Source organism: Amia ocellicauda, chromosome 21 (assembly GCF_036373705.1).
Source record: "Amia ocellicauda isolate fAmiCal2 chromosome 21, fAmiCal2.hap1, whole genome shotgun sequence".
NCBI lineage: Eukaryota > Metazoa > Chordata > Actinopteri > Amiiformes > Amiidae > Amia > Amia ocellicauda.
Genome location: NC_089870.1, coordinates 12190720 through 12205304, shown reverse-complemented (window position 1 = coordinate 12205304; position 14585 = coordinate 12190720). Strand labels below are relative to the sequence as shown.

Genomic DNA, 14585 nt, shown 5'->3' with positions numbered 1-14585 from the left:
GACTTGGATCAAGTCCCCACGTAGTCTCCTCTGTTCCAGGGTGAAAAGGTTCAGTTCCCTCAGTCTCTCAGTAGGACTTTCCCTTCAGACCTGGAATAAGTCTGGTTTCTCTCCTCTGAACTGCCTCTAAAGCAGTGATATCCTTCTTGAAGTGTGGTGCCCAGAACTGTACACAGTATCCAGATGAGCTCTAACTAGCACATTGTACAGTCTGAACATTACTTCCCTTGTTTTAAATTCTACACTTTTGACAATATACCCTAGCATTCTGTTTGCCTTTTTTAGTGCTTCCCCACATTGCTTGGATGGAGAAAGTGAGGAGTCCACATAGACTCCTAGGTCTTTCTCATGCGTTACTTCATCTAGATCTGTACCTCCCATAGTGTAATTATAGTGGACATTTTTGTTACCTGCAGGTAATACCTTGCACTTGTCCACATTGAATTTCAGCCCACAACTGAATATTATCTAAGTCCCTCTGAATAGCCTGTGCTGCCGAGAGTGTATCTGCTGAGCCACCTATTTTAGTATAATTTGCAAATTTGACAAGTTTGCTAACTATCCCAGAGTCCAGATCATTAATATAGATTAGAAAAAGCAAAGGCCCTACTACTGATCCCTGTGGAACTCCACTAACAACCTCATTCCAGTTAGAAGCAACTCCTCTAATCAACAGGGTGTTGATTAGAGGAGTTGCTTCTAACTGGAATGAGGTTGTTAGTGGAGTATATATGTTTCCTATACGTCAACCAGTTCATAATCCATCTACTTACATTACCCTGAATGCCTACAGCTTCCAATTTGAGGATCAGTCTTAGGTGTGGAACCTTATCAAAAGCTTTTTGAAAATCTAAGTATTTCATATCATATGCTTTCACGTGATCTACAGCTGCAGTTGCATTTTCAAAAAATTCTAATAAATTAGTAAGACATGATCTGCCTCGTCTAAACCCATGTTGACTATCTCCAAGAATATGGTTTTCATTAAGATGCTCCTCTATTTTCTGTCTAATCATTTTTTCCAGCATTTTACAGGTGATGCAGGTGAGACTGATTGGTCTGTAATTTCCTGGCTCAGTTTTGTCCCCTTTCTTGTGGATTGGTATGACATTTGCTGTCTTCCAGTCAGTTGGCACATCCCCTGTTCTAAGTGTCATTTGGAATAATTGAGTTAGCGGCCTATAAATAATTCCCTCATTTCTTTAAGTACTGTTGGAAATATCCCATCTGACCCAGGTGATTTGTTTGTTTTTAATTCTGCTCCTCCTCATTTACCTGATCTCTCTTAGGGTTTGACTGGACTGATTGTCAACCTGTGGCATGTCATCTGTTTTTTCTTTTGTAAAAACCTCTGTGAAATACTCATTTAGAATATTTGCCAAATCTTGTTTGTTTTCCAAGATACCTCAATTTTTACCCTTTATCTGTTTCACTTCCTCCTTTATTGACCGCTTGCTGTTGTAATATTGAAAAAAGCTCTTTGCATTGGTTTTAGCTCCAAGAGCTATGTTTCTTTCTATTTCCCTCTTTGCTTTCCTGATCCCTTTCTTAAGATCTCTTTGCAGCTCAACATATTCTATGTATTTTGTTTAGTCACCATCCCTTTTGTATGCGCTATACAACATTTTCTTTCTCTTGATATTTTTTTGCATACCTCTATGAAACCATTTTGGCCAGGGTTTTTTGGTCCTCAATTTGCTAAGTTTTGGTACAAATTGCTCCTGAGCCTCAAGAAGTATATTCTTAAAATATACCCATCCATTTTCAACTGACTCTGTATCCAGTGTGCTCCAGTCTACCTCTTCTAAGTGCCGTCTCATACCTTCAAGGTTTGCTTTTCTAAAATTGTAGACCATTGTTTTACATTTGGACCTTGTTTTTTGAAAGAATGCCTCAAAGCTAACCATATTGTGATCACAATTTGCCATTGGTTCTCTAACTACTGTCCCCCTGACTCTATCTTCGTCATTTGAAAAGATCAAGTCAATACAATACTCTCAATACTCAATACTCTCTGGTTGGTTCCCTGACAAATTGAGTTAGAAAGCAGTCATTTACCATCTCAACCATTTCTATTTCTGCTTCTGTAGTCCCCACTGGGCTTTCCCAGTCTAAGTTTGGGAAATTGAAATCCCCCATTATAACACCCACATCCTTGCTACATGCAGTCCTGATTACACTGTACAATGCAGCATCTTTCTGAATATCTGAGTTTGGTGGCCTGTAACACACTCCTACCGCTAATCCTCCAGATCTCTTGTTCAAAAGTTTCACCCACAAAGATTCTGTTCCGTTACTGGTATCTAATACAAGTTCTTCTGCCTCAATGTCATTTTTCACATATAATGCTACCCCACCCCCTCTTCGATTTTGCCTGTCTCTCCTAAACTGTGTGTATCCTTCCAACTTGTATTCATCCCCATCATTTTCTGTAGGCCATGTTTCTGTCACTCCTACAACATCATAGTCACATGCTAGCACTGTGGCTTCCAAGTCTAACATCTTGTTCCTTATACTCCTGGCATTGAGGTACAAACATTTCAGGACTTTCCTACTAGCAGTTTCCCTTGGTTTTCTTTCCTTAGAGGAACATCTCCCATTGTCAGAGCTCCCTGCCCCCCTGGTTCCTAGTTTAAATGATTCTCAGTTTCACTGCATATACGCTCTCCCAATGCATTAGCCCCCCTTCTGTTTAGATGTAGACCGTCCGGTTTGTACAGGTCCCATCTATCCCAGAAGAAAGACCAATGCTCCATAAACCTAAACCCCTCTTCCCTACACCAAGCTTTCAACCACGTGTTAAACTTTCTAATCTCTGGCTGTCTCCCTGGCCTGGCACGTGGTACCGGAAGTATTTCAGAGAAAACTACCGTGGAGGTTCTTCTCTTTAGTTTTGTTCCTAACTCTATACATTTGTCTTGCAGAACCTCTGTCCTACCTTTTCCTATGTCATTGGTCCCAATGTGGACCATGACCAGTGGATTCCCCCCGGCTTTGGCCAGTAGCCCATCTACTAGTTTAGGGAGATCTGCAACCTGAGCACCAGGCAGGCAAGATACCATGCGGGTCTCCTTGTAACTAGAACACACTGTGTGATCTACACCTCTAAGAATTGAGTCTCCTACTATAACTACCTCCTTCTTCTGGGGGGGGGAGTGGGCACCATGGTGCTCTGGTGCTCAACTGCCCCCCCATCACCCTCTGAGCTGTCACTGTCCAACTCGGTGTCCAGCAGTTGGAACCTGTTGGGCAATTCAAGCTCTTGGGGTGTCTCTAGGGTTTGTGCACGCCCTTTTCTGCGGTTATGACCTACTGTAACCCAGCAGTTCTCTACGTTGTCCTGCTCTAAGGTCTGAACTCTCCTAGGTTTTGGCGTGTACACCATCTCTCTCATGGGCTGATTGACTATTGAATACTATTGAAATAGTATTACTTGATCATTCATTTAGTTAATTATCATTGTTCATTAACTTCTACTTATTTAAGTTAAGTGTCTTGTGTCTTTTTGTTGAATTGTAATTCAGCTTAGAGAAGACTATAAAGAACCAATTAAGTAACTTTTGACCGCCACTCAATAGAAATTAGTTTTTTATCATGCAATATTTATATAGAAGTTCTCAGTGTGTGTAATAGGACATAGAACAACCCTTGTCCTTTATGACTGCTGCAATTCTTTTCATAGATGGTCAGAGGAATTCTGTGACATTCCTCTTAGTGTCAGGATGTAATGTGTAATGTAATATGTCAGGAGTGAGACTCTCTACCTGATCCAAGAAATGTGTTTGTATCCTTTGTCTTACGTTTGCTCAGTCAACTGAAATCTTGACTAGTGCTCACTAGGTTGGACTTGGTGTTCACTTCTGGTCAATACAATTTTAAAATATTTAATTGTTAAATATATCCAGTTCAAGCAAAAGTAGTTATGGAATTTAGTGATTTTAATGAATACGACTAAATCCAATGAGGAGTGTTTATGCATTTGTCTGAAGCTATCTCTCTCTCTCTCTCTCTGATACATTTTTGCAATGCATGTGTCTTGCTTTGAAGGAGATTCATTATGTCTGCAAGGCCACATCTCTCTCCCAGAAACAAGGGCAGTTTTCAAGGAACATGGTGGAGACTGGAAATGAATAGCTGCTGTAAGGCCCTCTGTCTTACCCCAGCCGCTTGGTGCTGTGGCAAGCTGCGAGCTATCAGTTTGAACACATTAACAATACAGCCTTAATTTGCTGCCTTGCTGATGAAAGAAAAAGGTTTCAAATCTCAACAAGGCTCTCAAGAGATCCATTTAAAAGGATTTGCGATGCTGTCTCTATAGCTTTTCATGCAATTGTCGCTGACTCGGAAAGTGAAAGAGATTGCTTTAATATGGAGAGCATAATTCCCTAGATTAATGTGCTAAAACCTCATTGCCCCTTTTTTATCCAGGGAAACAAAAATGAAGACTTTTGCTGCCTGTCTGTGATTCACTTAAATGTATTATGAAGTTATCAAAGCTCGCTTGACAGGGTTTTGTCGGTAATACTATACTAATAAGGCAGCATTGCACAGGACTTTTTCTTAAAGCAGGCTAATAGTGATTCATTAAAATGAAAGAAGAAGAATATATGGTTCCAGCTCAGATCAAACCACTGTCTGAATTTGTTGTTGTGTGACTTCTTCTGATCAGATCAGCGGTCAGCATTCTAGATATTTATAGATTCCTGACTCTGGAGACAAAAATAGTTATCTTGCACACTACTATTAGCTCTCTATTAAAAAAAAAAGAAAGATGCAAAACAAACAACGCATTGAAATAACAGCTGCCATTCAAGAGTATGACCTGACTACCTAGGGTTTTCCTGCTGTCCCTGTCTATTAAAAGGGGAGAACTATCCTCTCTACCCCTTGCATGGTCTCTGCCCTAGTCTTGCAACCAAACACACCACACAGATGTGTCCCTTCCCCTCTCCCAAACGGTTCTTTGTTCATCCACACCCTGTCACACCCAGATAGTCGACTAATAAGGAACTGAAGCCCTTTGGGCCCCGACACACATGACTACCACAGACCCTGTGTGACCGAGGGGCAAAACACTCAACTCTTTCACTCAAGTCCATCCATGGCAGAGCTGGGGTGATGTCTATATGAAGCAGCTCAATCAATTCTTCCAGGCTAACTTTAATTTGTCAGCCTTGAAGAAAGGTTTGCTCTCTCACAAAAAAACGAAAAAAAAAAAAACACACATAGGTAATAGATGCAGTGCATTAGTTTAGTTGAAACCAGCAGATTCTAAAACACAGAGGTCTTATTTAAGTAGATTGTTTCATTAGAAACACTCCCTTCAGTCAAAGGTGTTAGTAATATCAATATCTATGCAGCCCCCTGTACACTACACTCACAGGGTGCTTAGAAAGTTAGTTGACCATCTCAACTGTATTGTGAAAATTAGCCATTTGGCCTTTCGTGCTGTTTTCATTTGACTTTGTGTTTGGTATGTTCTTTGTTATTTTAATATGAGTTATGGATTATATTATTACGAAAATGTTTCACTCACTGGACTTTTACACGGCTGAAGTAACTTGGTACTTGTTCAGTTACAGCTTAGGGCCACAGGAAATTATGCATGGGATGCAACCTCCTGGCAGATAAAACAGATTCACAGGAAATAGGAGGGATTTTGTTCTGACAGTTTAAAAGGTTGAAAAATTAAAGAAATTTTGCCGTTTCCCGGAAAAATGATAACCCTGTGCAAAATCACACCAACCCATCTGAAGAGTCTCTGAAGCAACTTTCCCCCTTTTTTGCCTACTAGTACAATTTCTACTTTTGTTTACCCCAAGCATTCAGAGGACTGCAAAACCTGTGTAGATGCTTTTACTTGGCAAAATACAACAGGGTGCAATGAGACTCTACAGTGCATCCAGAAAGTATTCACAGCGCTTCACTTTTTCCACATTTTGTTATATTACAGCTTTATTCAAAAATTGATTAAATTAATGATTTTCCTCAAAATTCTACAAACAATACCCCATAATGACAATGTGAAAGAAGTTTGTTTGAAATCTCAAATTTATTAAAAATAAGAAACAGTATTCACAGCCTTTGCCATGACACTCAAAATTGAGCTCAGGTGCATCCTGTTTCCACTTATCATCCTTGAGATGTTTCTACAACTTGATTGGAGTCCACCTGTGGTAAATTCAGTTGATTGGACATCATTTGGAAAGGCACACACCTGTTTATATAAGGTCCCACAGTTAACAGTGCATGTCAGAGCACAAACCAAGCCATGAAGTCCAAGGAATTGTCTGTAGACCTCCGAGACAGGATTGTATCGAGGCACAGATCTGGGGAAGGGTACAGAAACATTTCTACAGCATTGAAGGTCCCAATGAGCACAGTGGCCTCCATCATCCATAAATGGAAGAAGTTTGGAACCACCAGGACTCTTCCTAGAGCTGGCCGCCCAGCCAAACTGAGCGATCAGGGGAGAATGGCCTTAGTCAGGGAGGTGACCAAGAACCCGATGGTCACTCTGACAGAGCTCCAGCGTGTCTCTGTGGAGAGAGGAGAACCTTCCAGAAGAACAACCATCTCTGCAGCACTCCACCAATCAGACCTGTATGGTAGAGTGGCCAGACGGAAGCCACTCCTCAGTAAAAGGCACATGACAGCCCGCCTGGAGTTTGCCAAAAGGCACCTGAACAAAACTCTCTGTTCTGATGAAACAAAGATTGGCCTGAATGGCAAGCATCATGTCTGGAGGAAACCAGGCACCGCTCACCACCTGGCCAATACCATCCCTACAGTGAAGCATGGTGGTGGCAGCATCATGCTGCAGGGATGTTTTTCAGCGGCAGGAACTGGGAGACTAGTCAGGATCGAGGGAAAGATGAATGCAGCAATGTACAGAGACATCCTTGATGAAAACCTGCTCCAGAGCACTCTGGACCTCAGACTGGGGCGAAGGTTCATCTTCCAACAGGACAACGACCCTAAGCTCACAGCCAAGATAACAAAGGAGTGGCTACAGGACAACTCTGTGAATGTCCTTGAGTGGCCCAGCCAGAGCCCAGACTTGAACCCGATTGAACATCTCTGGAGAGATCTGAACATGGCTGTGCACCGACGCTCCCCATCCAACCTGATGGAGCTTGAGAGGTCCTGCAAAGAAGAATGGGAGAAACTGCCCAAAAATAGGTGTGCCAAGCTTGTAGCATCATACTCAAAAAGACTTTAGGCTGTAATTGGTGCCAAAGGTGCTTCAACAAAGTATTGAGCAAAGGCTGTGAATACTTATGTACATGTGCTTTTTTATTTTTTTATTTTTAATACATTTGCAAAGATTTCAAACAAACTTCTTTCACGTTGTCATTATGGGGTATTGTTTATAGAATTTTGAGGAAAATCATGAATTTAATCCATTTTGGAATAAGGCTGTAACATAACAAAATGTGGAAAAAGTGAAGTGCTGTGAATACTTTCTGGATGCACTGTACAGGAAACGGATTTCTCTCTTAAGTAAACTGCTGTTTACAGTGACGATCAACACTTTGAGGAAGCACAGGTTTTTTATTTTTTTATTTTTTATTTATTGTCCCTATTGTATACATTAAGCATTAAACAATTCCTAAATGTACAGGACTGTTTTATTAATACAGGGCAGCCTAACCATATGGACAAAATATATACAAATGCATCTTGGTTTATTCTTAAATGTTCAATTGAGTTTTATTTTTTGTGGTGTGGTCCATATTCCAAAGTGAAGAAATGTGATATATAAATATTAGCAATCTTGTTTTCCATCTGTTGCCAGAAGTAATGAGGAAACATGTCGGTTTCACTTGGTATGTTTATTGGTGTGCTCTGTTGTAAGTGCATACATTCATTGTTAATAACTAGAAAGCAAACAGAACACAGGGCTGTAAAATGAAGGTTCTTCAATGGAAGATGGAAAAATATACTGTTCTACATTTTTTGATTCAGTATTCAATCAGGCAGGACTAAAGCAGTACCATTTCACAAAACCTTGTTTTGCAGACATAACTTAATTGAGCTCATATCAATTGATTTTGTTTGTCATGAAAACTTAACATAAATAAATAAATAAATAAATAAATAAATACATACATAATAACAGAGCTTATAAGTGCAGTGATTAGGTCAAGATAATTCCCCCTCCCCTGATCTAAGCAGCATTGCAGACAATAGCATTTAATTTAAAGAGCTTTTATATCATTCTGGCAAGATGAGAAACTTTTACAAGCAACTTCTTTGAATCATGTGAGAGCTGAAGATAATTTCCGGTTAATACACTCTTTCAGTTGTGAAGAAAATCGTTCTCTCTCTACTAATGGTTTCAATATTCTTTCATTTTTTATCCCCCCATGGCGCGTAAGTTGGACTGAGGATGCTTCAGTGTTCTCTTCCTTCTGTACCAGTGGTGCTTCATCACAGGAAGGCGTGATTACATTTGAAGAGGCTGACAAGGTTTTGTGTCAAACAAAGGGAACAATTCACAAACATATGCGCTGCACTGCAGACCAAACTTATCAACACATATACATGTATGTATACATATAAAATATAACAGAGTAGGAAGTACAGTTACCAGTCTCTTGCCTGTACAAAACCTGACAATAATAATAAGACAATATCCACAGTTTTGATGCAGGTTTTGATTTGTATTATAAAGTGTTGCTGAGATGTTTTACCAGGATATATTATCTTGATAACAGATTATACTGTCTTTTTCTGCCCATTATTTTTTCATGTTACACTCAGTATTCTGTATTCCATAGGGTAAAACAGAATTGTAAAAGATTAACGTGTGGCAGAAGTCTGCAGCTTTGACCAATTCCTCTGAGAGCTGTGCAATAGTTTTGTTTGTTTGTTTTATAATCCATTATGAACACTGTTCTCAAATGTTTGAGAGGGACATTCAGAGATAATTTATGCGTTTCCTTTTGAAGTTACATTTGGAGAATACACTCAAATAGACATCTTAATTATTGCTTCATTTACATACCATACCCAAATTCTCTTGCGTGTTTCTCACTGTCAGAATGTCAGTATGTCAGTTTTTACTTCTAATTTTAGTCATATGTGTTTCCCTAGTCAGGCATTCAGTTTATTCTCCTGATTTATGTAATGGATTTTGAATGGTTTTAATGTATCACGTATTTTCTTTCTTTGCCTAAAACCTATAGTAAATGCACTTGCTTTTTCCCCTTTTGACAACCTTGAGCTTCATATTTTGGATATTAGCAAAGAGCCAAGGTATTTGGATCAGCCAATCAAAGGTGAATGTGATTAGCAAAAGCATATGGAAGAGCTATTCGTCACCTGTGATCATTTCCATTTGATATTAGCATCACAATTTGAGTTAATTCAAATGAGAAGAGATAACCATGCTGTTTTGCAAATGTTCAGCCATCATCTTTTCAATATGACCAATTAGGAAATTAACAGGAGTGCTTAAGTGTATTTTCTGCAGGATAACAGGTAAAAGAATGACAACTCGCACTTGTTAATTGATTTTAATTTTAATTCAGCTGGAAACACACTGTTAACATAATTTAAAGAAAGGATTTTGTTTAATTTTCGATTGGAGTATTTCATTTTCCTTTTTTTGTTCTCAGAAAGAAAATGCCTCCCAGATAACATTTAGAATACCACTTAAAAAACAAACAAAAACAAAACCTGTTTGTGGGAATTTATCTATCCTCAGGTAATTCAGCCTGTTACCACAAGCTTTGTGTCCTTCCTTAGATAGCTGAACACAAGAGTTTATTGAACTGAATGGTTGGAAAGGGTTGTCCCCCCTTTCATGTGTTTTTTGAGGAAGAAAAGAAAGGACAATACATATTGTGTATTTTATATAATATACCATGCCCCCCAGTCCTTTTTAAACAGAATTTACATAATCCTTTTCACAATTCCACTTATTTAGCTCTTGAAAATTACCAGGAAGGTTACTGCAGCTATCTGTCACTAATAGTTTCATAAGCCAATGTATGTTCCACAGAAATGCATTTGTTTAACCTTGAGAAGTCTGTTATTCCTAACCACTGTGGCTAAATTGCTTTTGCTATTGCTGCATAATCTGTTTTGGGGTCTTGTGTACCGCTTAAATACCAGAAGCTTATGAGTTATGAGTTTCTGCACCAGGCAAAATAATCTCCATGTACCTCATTTATTGATTTGAAGAACTAGCAATGTTCAAAAACGCATTTTTGTTTGTTGTACGCTTTTAGTTTTATTGAACTTATGAGCAATAAAGGATAGGGTTGAAAGAGAATGACTTTTAGGACATGTGCGTGTGCTTGCACTTCTGTGTATTATATTTTATTTTGTGATTTAAATAAATCTTGAATACAGAATGCAAAAGTGCAGTAAAAATCTCTCTAATGTCCTTAGTGGTACCACTGGAATATTAAAGATGAGGCTTGCAGCCTTGATGTTTCAAACTCAAATTCAGGCAATGCCATTCACAGACTATGGCCTGGAGCTTAATATATTACTGTCCATCACAAGTATTAAAATGACCTTAAAGCACCCAAGCACATTACTATAAATGGTAGTACATTGTGCTTTAAACAGTATGTTATTTCTGTTCAGATTAAAATATAAGGGCTGGCAGCTCATAAAAACTGCTTATTGTCTTGTGATAAAATGGGTTAAACTCACTGCAAAGATGTTGAAAAATCTAGTATGACACGTTATATGCTTAAGCCCAAGTTTAGTTGTATGACTCACACTGTCTGTTCTGAGACATGTATTGCTTGACACTTTTACATAAAAACATGTGTTCAAATGCACATACAACTTTACAGAATATGCAGTGTGAATAAGAGCAAATCTGTCGCAAGCACCAAGATGTTTGGATAGTAGCATGAATGACAAACAGAAGCTTGATTCTCTCAGATTGACTTGATGTATGCTGCAATTAATACATTACACTTTGAGAACGTTGTTGTTATTGGATGAGCACTGGTCCTTGGCCTAGCTTTCTCTCTAGTGTTGAATCACATTGAAAACTCTCTCTATGCAGGTTTCTGTTTTCGTTGTTATCCTATTTCGTCTTGTAATAAGTTATTTTTTATTTAACTATTAACCTGGTTAGACATAATCTAAAACAATTTAATGAATATGAAAAGAAAAAACATACACTTTCCCCTTCTACAATATAAATGTATTTTATGAAGATGCAGACATTTTTGTGTAACCTTTAATGATGATAGTTTACCATTAACAAGGTCTTTGTTCAGCTTGTCTGGGTCTGGGAACCAAATAAAACATATAAAACAATATACATTCTTGGCAACTGTGAAAGTAAGCCTTTTTCTGAAATATATATCATATTTAAATTTGCACCCCAAAAGGTTTGAGTTTGAGTGGCAATTGGATAAGGTACATGTTTTTGTAAAACACACACACACATACACGCACACACACACGGCTTCTTATATGTATGTTAGGGTGTTTAATTGAGATATCTTGTAAATCCATTTGTTGTTGAATTCTAACAAAAACCTACAGATTTGCTTTTCATATGTGCCTTTTATCAGATGGCATGCAAATAATACTACTGATTTGTGTGAGTGGTATACCTTAAGGGGCTGAATTAACTTCAATTAATATAAAATAGATCTTGTCAATGTTGTAGGCATGATATAGTGTTGATATAGCGTGAGTCACATCTTCAGTTAAACCCCCATTGCACAATAATTGTCCATTACACAAATATACCTAAGATGAAAAATGCAATTTTTAAAAATCTGATCTTATCTGAGGATCATCATTTATTTCTGGATCAAATCGAGCTGTGTGATTTTTGTATATATTAGATCTCACGGTACACTCTGTTAATGGACTTCAAAGCTGCCTAGATAAACCAAACCACAGTATATATATATAAATAAAATCACATCCATCCATCTGATGAAAGATACATTCTTACATGTTGTTGTTGATAGCTGTGTTGGATCTAGGACTCAAATAAATCAGTCATCAACATCCTTTTGTCATAACTGTTGCTTTTCATTGAATTGCCCTTATTCCCTCTTCAGATTATTATAAACCATTAAATAAAACATCCAGGTACTCTTTGCAGTCTGCATAAAAGGAACAAATTAGAAATAGGTCATTAATAGTGTGGCAGAAACTGGCACATTTTTTTTATCGTATAATGGCATTCTACTCTCCACAGTGATAAGCAGATAGCATATGATTTTGTTCAATTTTTTTCTCGTTTCCTGCCTTATTACTTATATTCGGAGTCATCGTCTACTGAGGCTTCTATTTATTTTGTAATTTTTGTCTGAAGTATTTTTTTTCTCTTACTGGGATGTTAATACATTTTACAAAACATGCACCATAATTCAGTGTTTGTGTTCTAGTGTATATTTTAGCCTTTCTCTATTTCTTAAAGGAGATGTGGTGGTAGCAATCTCAGCATGTAAATCATGGTCATGGTTATATAAAAAAAAAGATGTATCTGTTAAGGGGAGCCAAATGTAGAACAATGCACACTTGTTTCACAGATTTAACTTCAATCTTGATTAGTTTTGATCCAGATTTAAAAATTAATTATTTTTCCCCACAGTTATAAATATTTAATTTATTTTTAAATAACTGGCAGCCAAATATCTGTAATGAAGAGAAAACTGTTTCAATGCAGATTACATTGCCAGGTGTAGAATCACCAAACGTACTATATTGTATGCACATATTGTATAAAAGTGTTCCTGTGTTTCTTTCTCTATTTTGTTTTAACCCTCTGTTGCATAGTGTAGCACAATATGTGAACAATACAGATTTGCATAATACACATCAAATACTTAATTTTGTAGTAGGACGCTGCTACTCCAAGTTTACAATCTAACAAACAACTAGCATGTTGCCATTTGGTCAAAAGTCGTGTGAGCAAGAGTTCCCTGGAAGACCTGGGGCACAATACTAGTGAAAGTTGTTTTATGGGCTTTTATGTATAGTAGCTTGGTTCCAAAGTGTTTAGAGGAGTGGTAATTGTGAAGACTGTGTTAATTCTGCTATACATTTTGTTTAGAGAAAATGTGTAAAGTGATGTATTATAATTGGTTCAGCAATTATTACACACAGTGTTACTTCCAGGACACATACCTCATCAATAGAGTTCCCAAAATAGGTTTTATTTTTGCAATATAAACCTAATTAAATTCAAATAATCTAAGAAAACATATTTTCCATCATGTTTTCATAATGCGTACGATAGCTGAACATTTTTGTTTAAACATTTTTTTACAATTATTCTTTAGGTGATATACCATTTGTGTACCTTGTCATGTGTTGGAGCTCTACTTAATGATTAGTAGTTTAAGATTTGAGAAGAGCAAGTCTCAACTTTTTCTTTATTAATCATTACAATTAGAGCTTCAGAATGCAATAAAGTGAACAAATGACTACATGATCTTAATGCAAATCAAGAACAAATGTTTTTAACTAATACCATTCCGTTGACCTTTAAGATGTAAATAGATGTCATTATGAAGTTTGGATTTAATGTATTTTCCTATATTAATACAGAGTTACACTTTCTACCAGTTTGTTTATGGGCTCATAAACATTCGGAATTGCAGCGCATTCTACTCTCAAGGAATCTATCTGCGTAACTGTTTTATTGCAGGCCATAGTCCATCCTGTTCATAGACAGAGCACATACCGTGCAAAATGGTCCATCTTAGTTGTTCAATACGCACAACTAAGGTGGACCAGTTAGCACGGTATTTGCACTGCTTTTTATACACCTAGATTTGTTTACCCAGCAGCTGTTATCCTTGGGCTTTGTGGTCAGTTTCTATAAAGAGCCCTGATGTGCCGCTCCCGGGCAATAAACCTGAAGCGGAGGTATTTTTAGGTTGGGATTTGTTTATAAATGATAAGCGTCTCTTTTGGTAAAGTAACCATTTTCCTTGTAATAAACCATTTCTGTGAATCCCCTTCAACTCCTGCTGACTAAGTTGCACTTGTTAATGCGGCTCTTTGTTAGGAGAACTGGATCTCTCAGAGTGCAATTGGTCAAGGCTGTGTTGTGGCATTGCTATGAACGCTTACTTTCTTGTAGGAGTGAGAAGCAACAAATCAAGTCTGTTCCATTCGAATTTGGTTCCAAAATGCATAACTGCCACAGTAGAAATTGAGTGAAGTGTGGAAAAGCGAAGGGAAGAAAGGTAAGAATCACAGATGTGGCAAGTTCATTGATATTACTGTGTAGTATAGGCTAGTGGTTCTCAATATGTAGCTATACCGTAAAACAGCATGACAGTGCTATTCTCTGCAGCACACATAGCAAGAACTATTTGCTGGAGAACAGAGAGACTTAAAACAATGCTGGAGATGAGAAAAGCTTGGATGGTGAATGTGTTGTGTGTATAGTTACTGCACAGTACTTGTATGATCAGGCAGTTAACAAATATTGACAGTGATCGATTGATGTATTTTTATTTATTACTTTATTGTTCACAAAGATTGAATGTCATGGTGTCCTGGGGAGGTTTAATGTCAGGGGTTATATGCACAGTAAGAGTAATCCTTAGTGGAATAGGGTGTAATTTATACTGTAT

General features: G+C 37.7%; 1 protein-coding gene across 6 annotated transcripts in view; it reads left to right on the top strand.

The window, feature by feature from the left end:
- The window catches only part of fut8a (fucosyltransferase 8a (alpha (1,6) fucosyltransferase)), a 252183-nt gene that overhangs the window by 147382 nt on the left and 90216 nt on the right, over positions 1 to 14585 (top strand). The window contains exon 1 of one of the 6 annotated variants that reach the window (XM_066694456.1): positions 14040 to 14192. The exons of the other annotated variants lie outside the window; for them this stretch is intronic. The gene's annotated coding sequence lies outside the window, so the exon portion shown is untranslated. Of the gene's footprint in view, positions 1 to 14039; positions 14193 to 14585 lie in introns of those variants that run through there. 6 annotated transcript variants of the gene reach the window in all.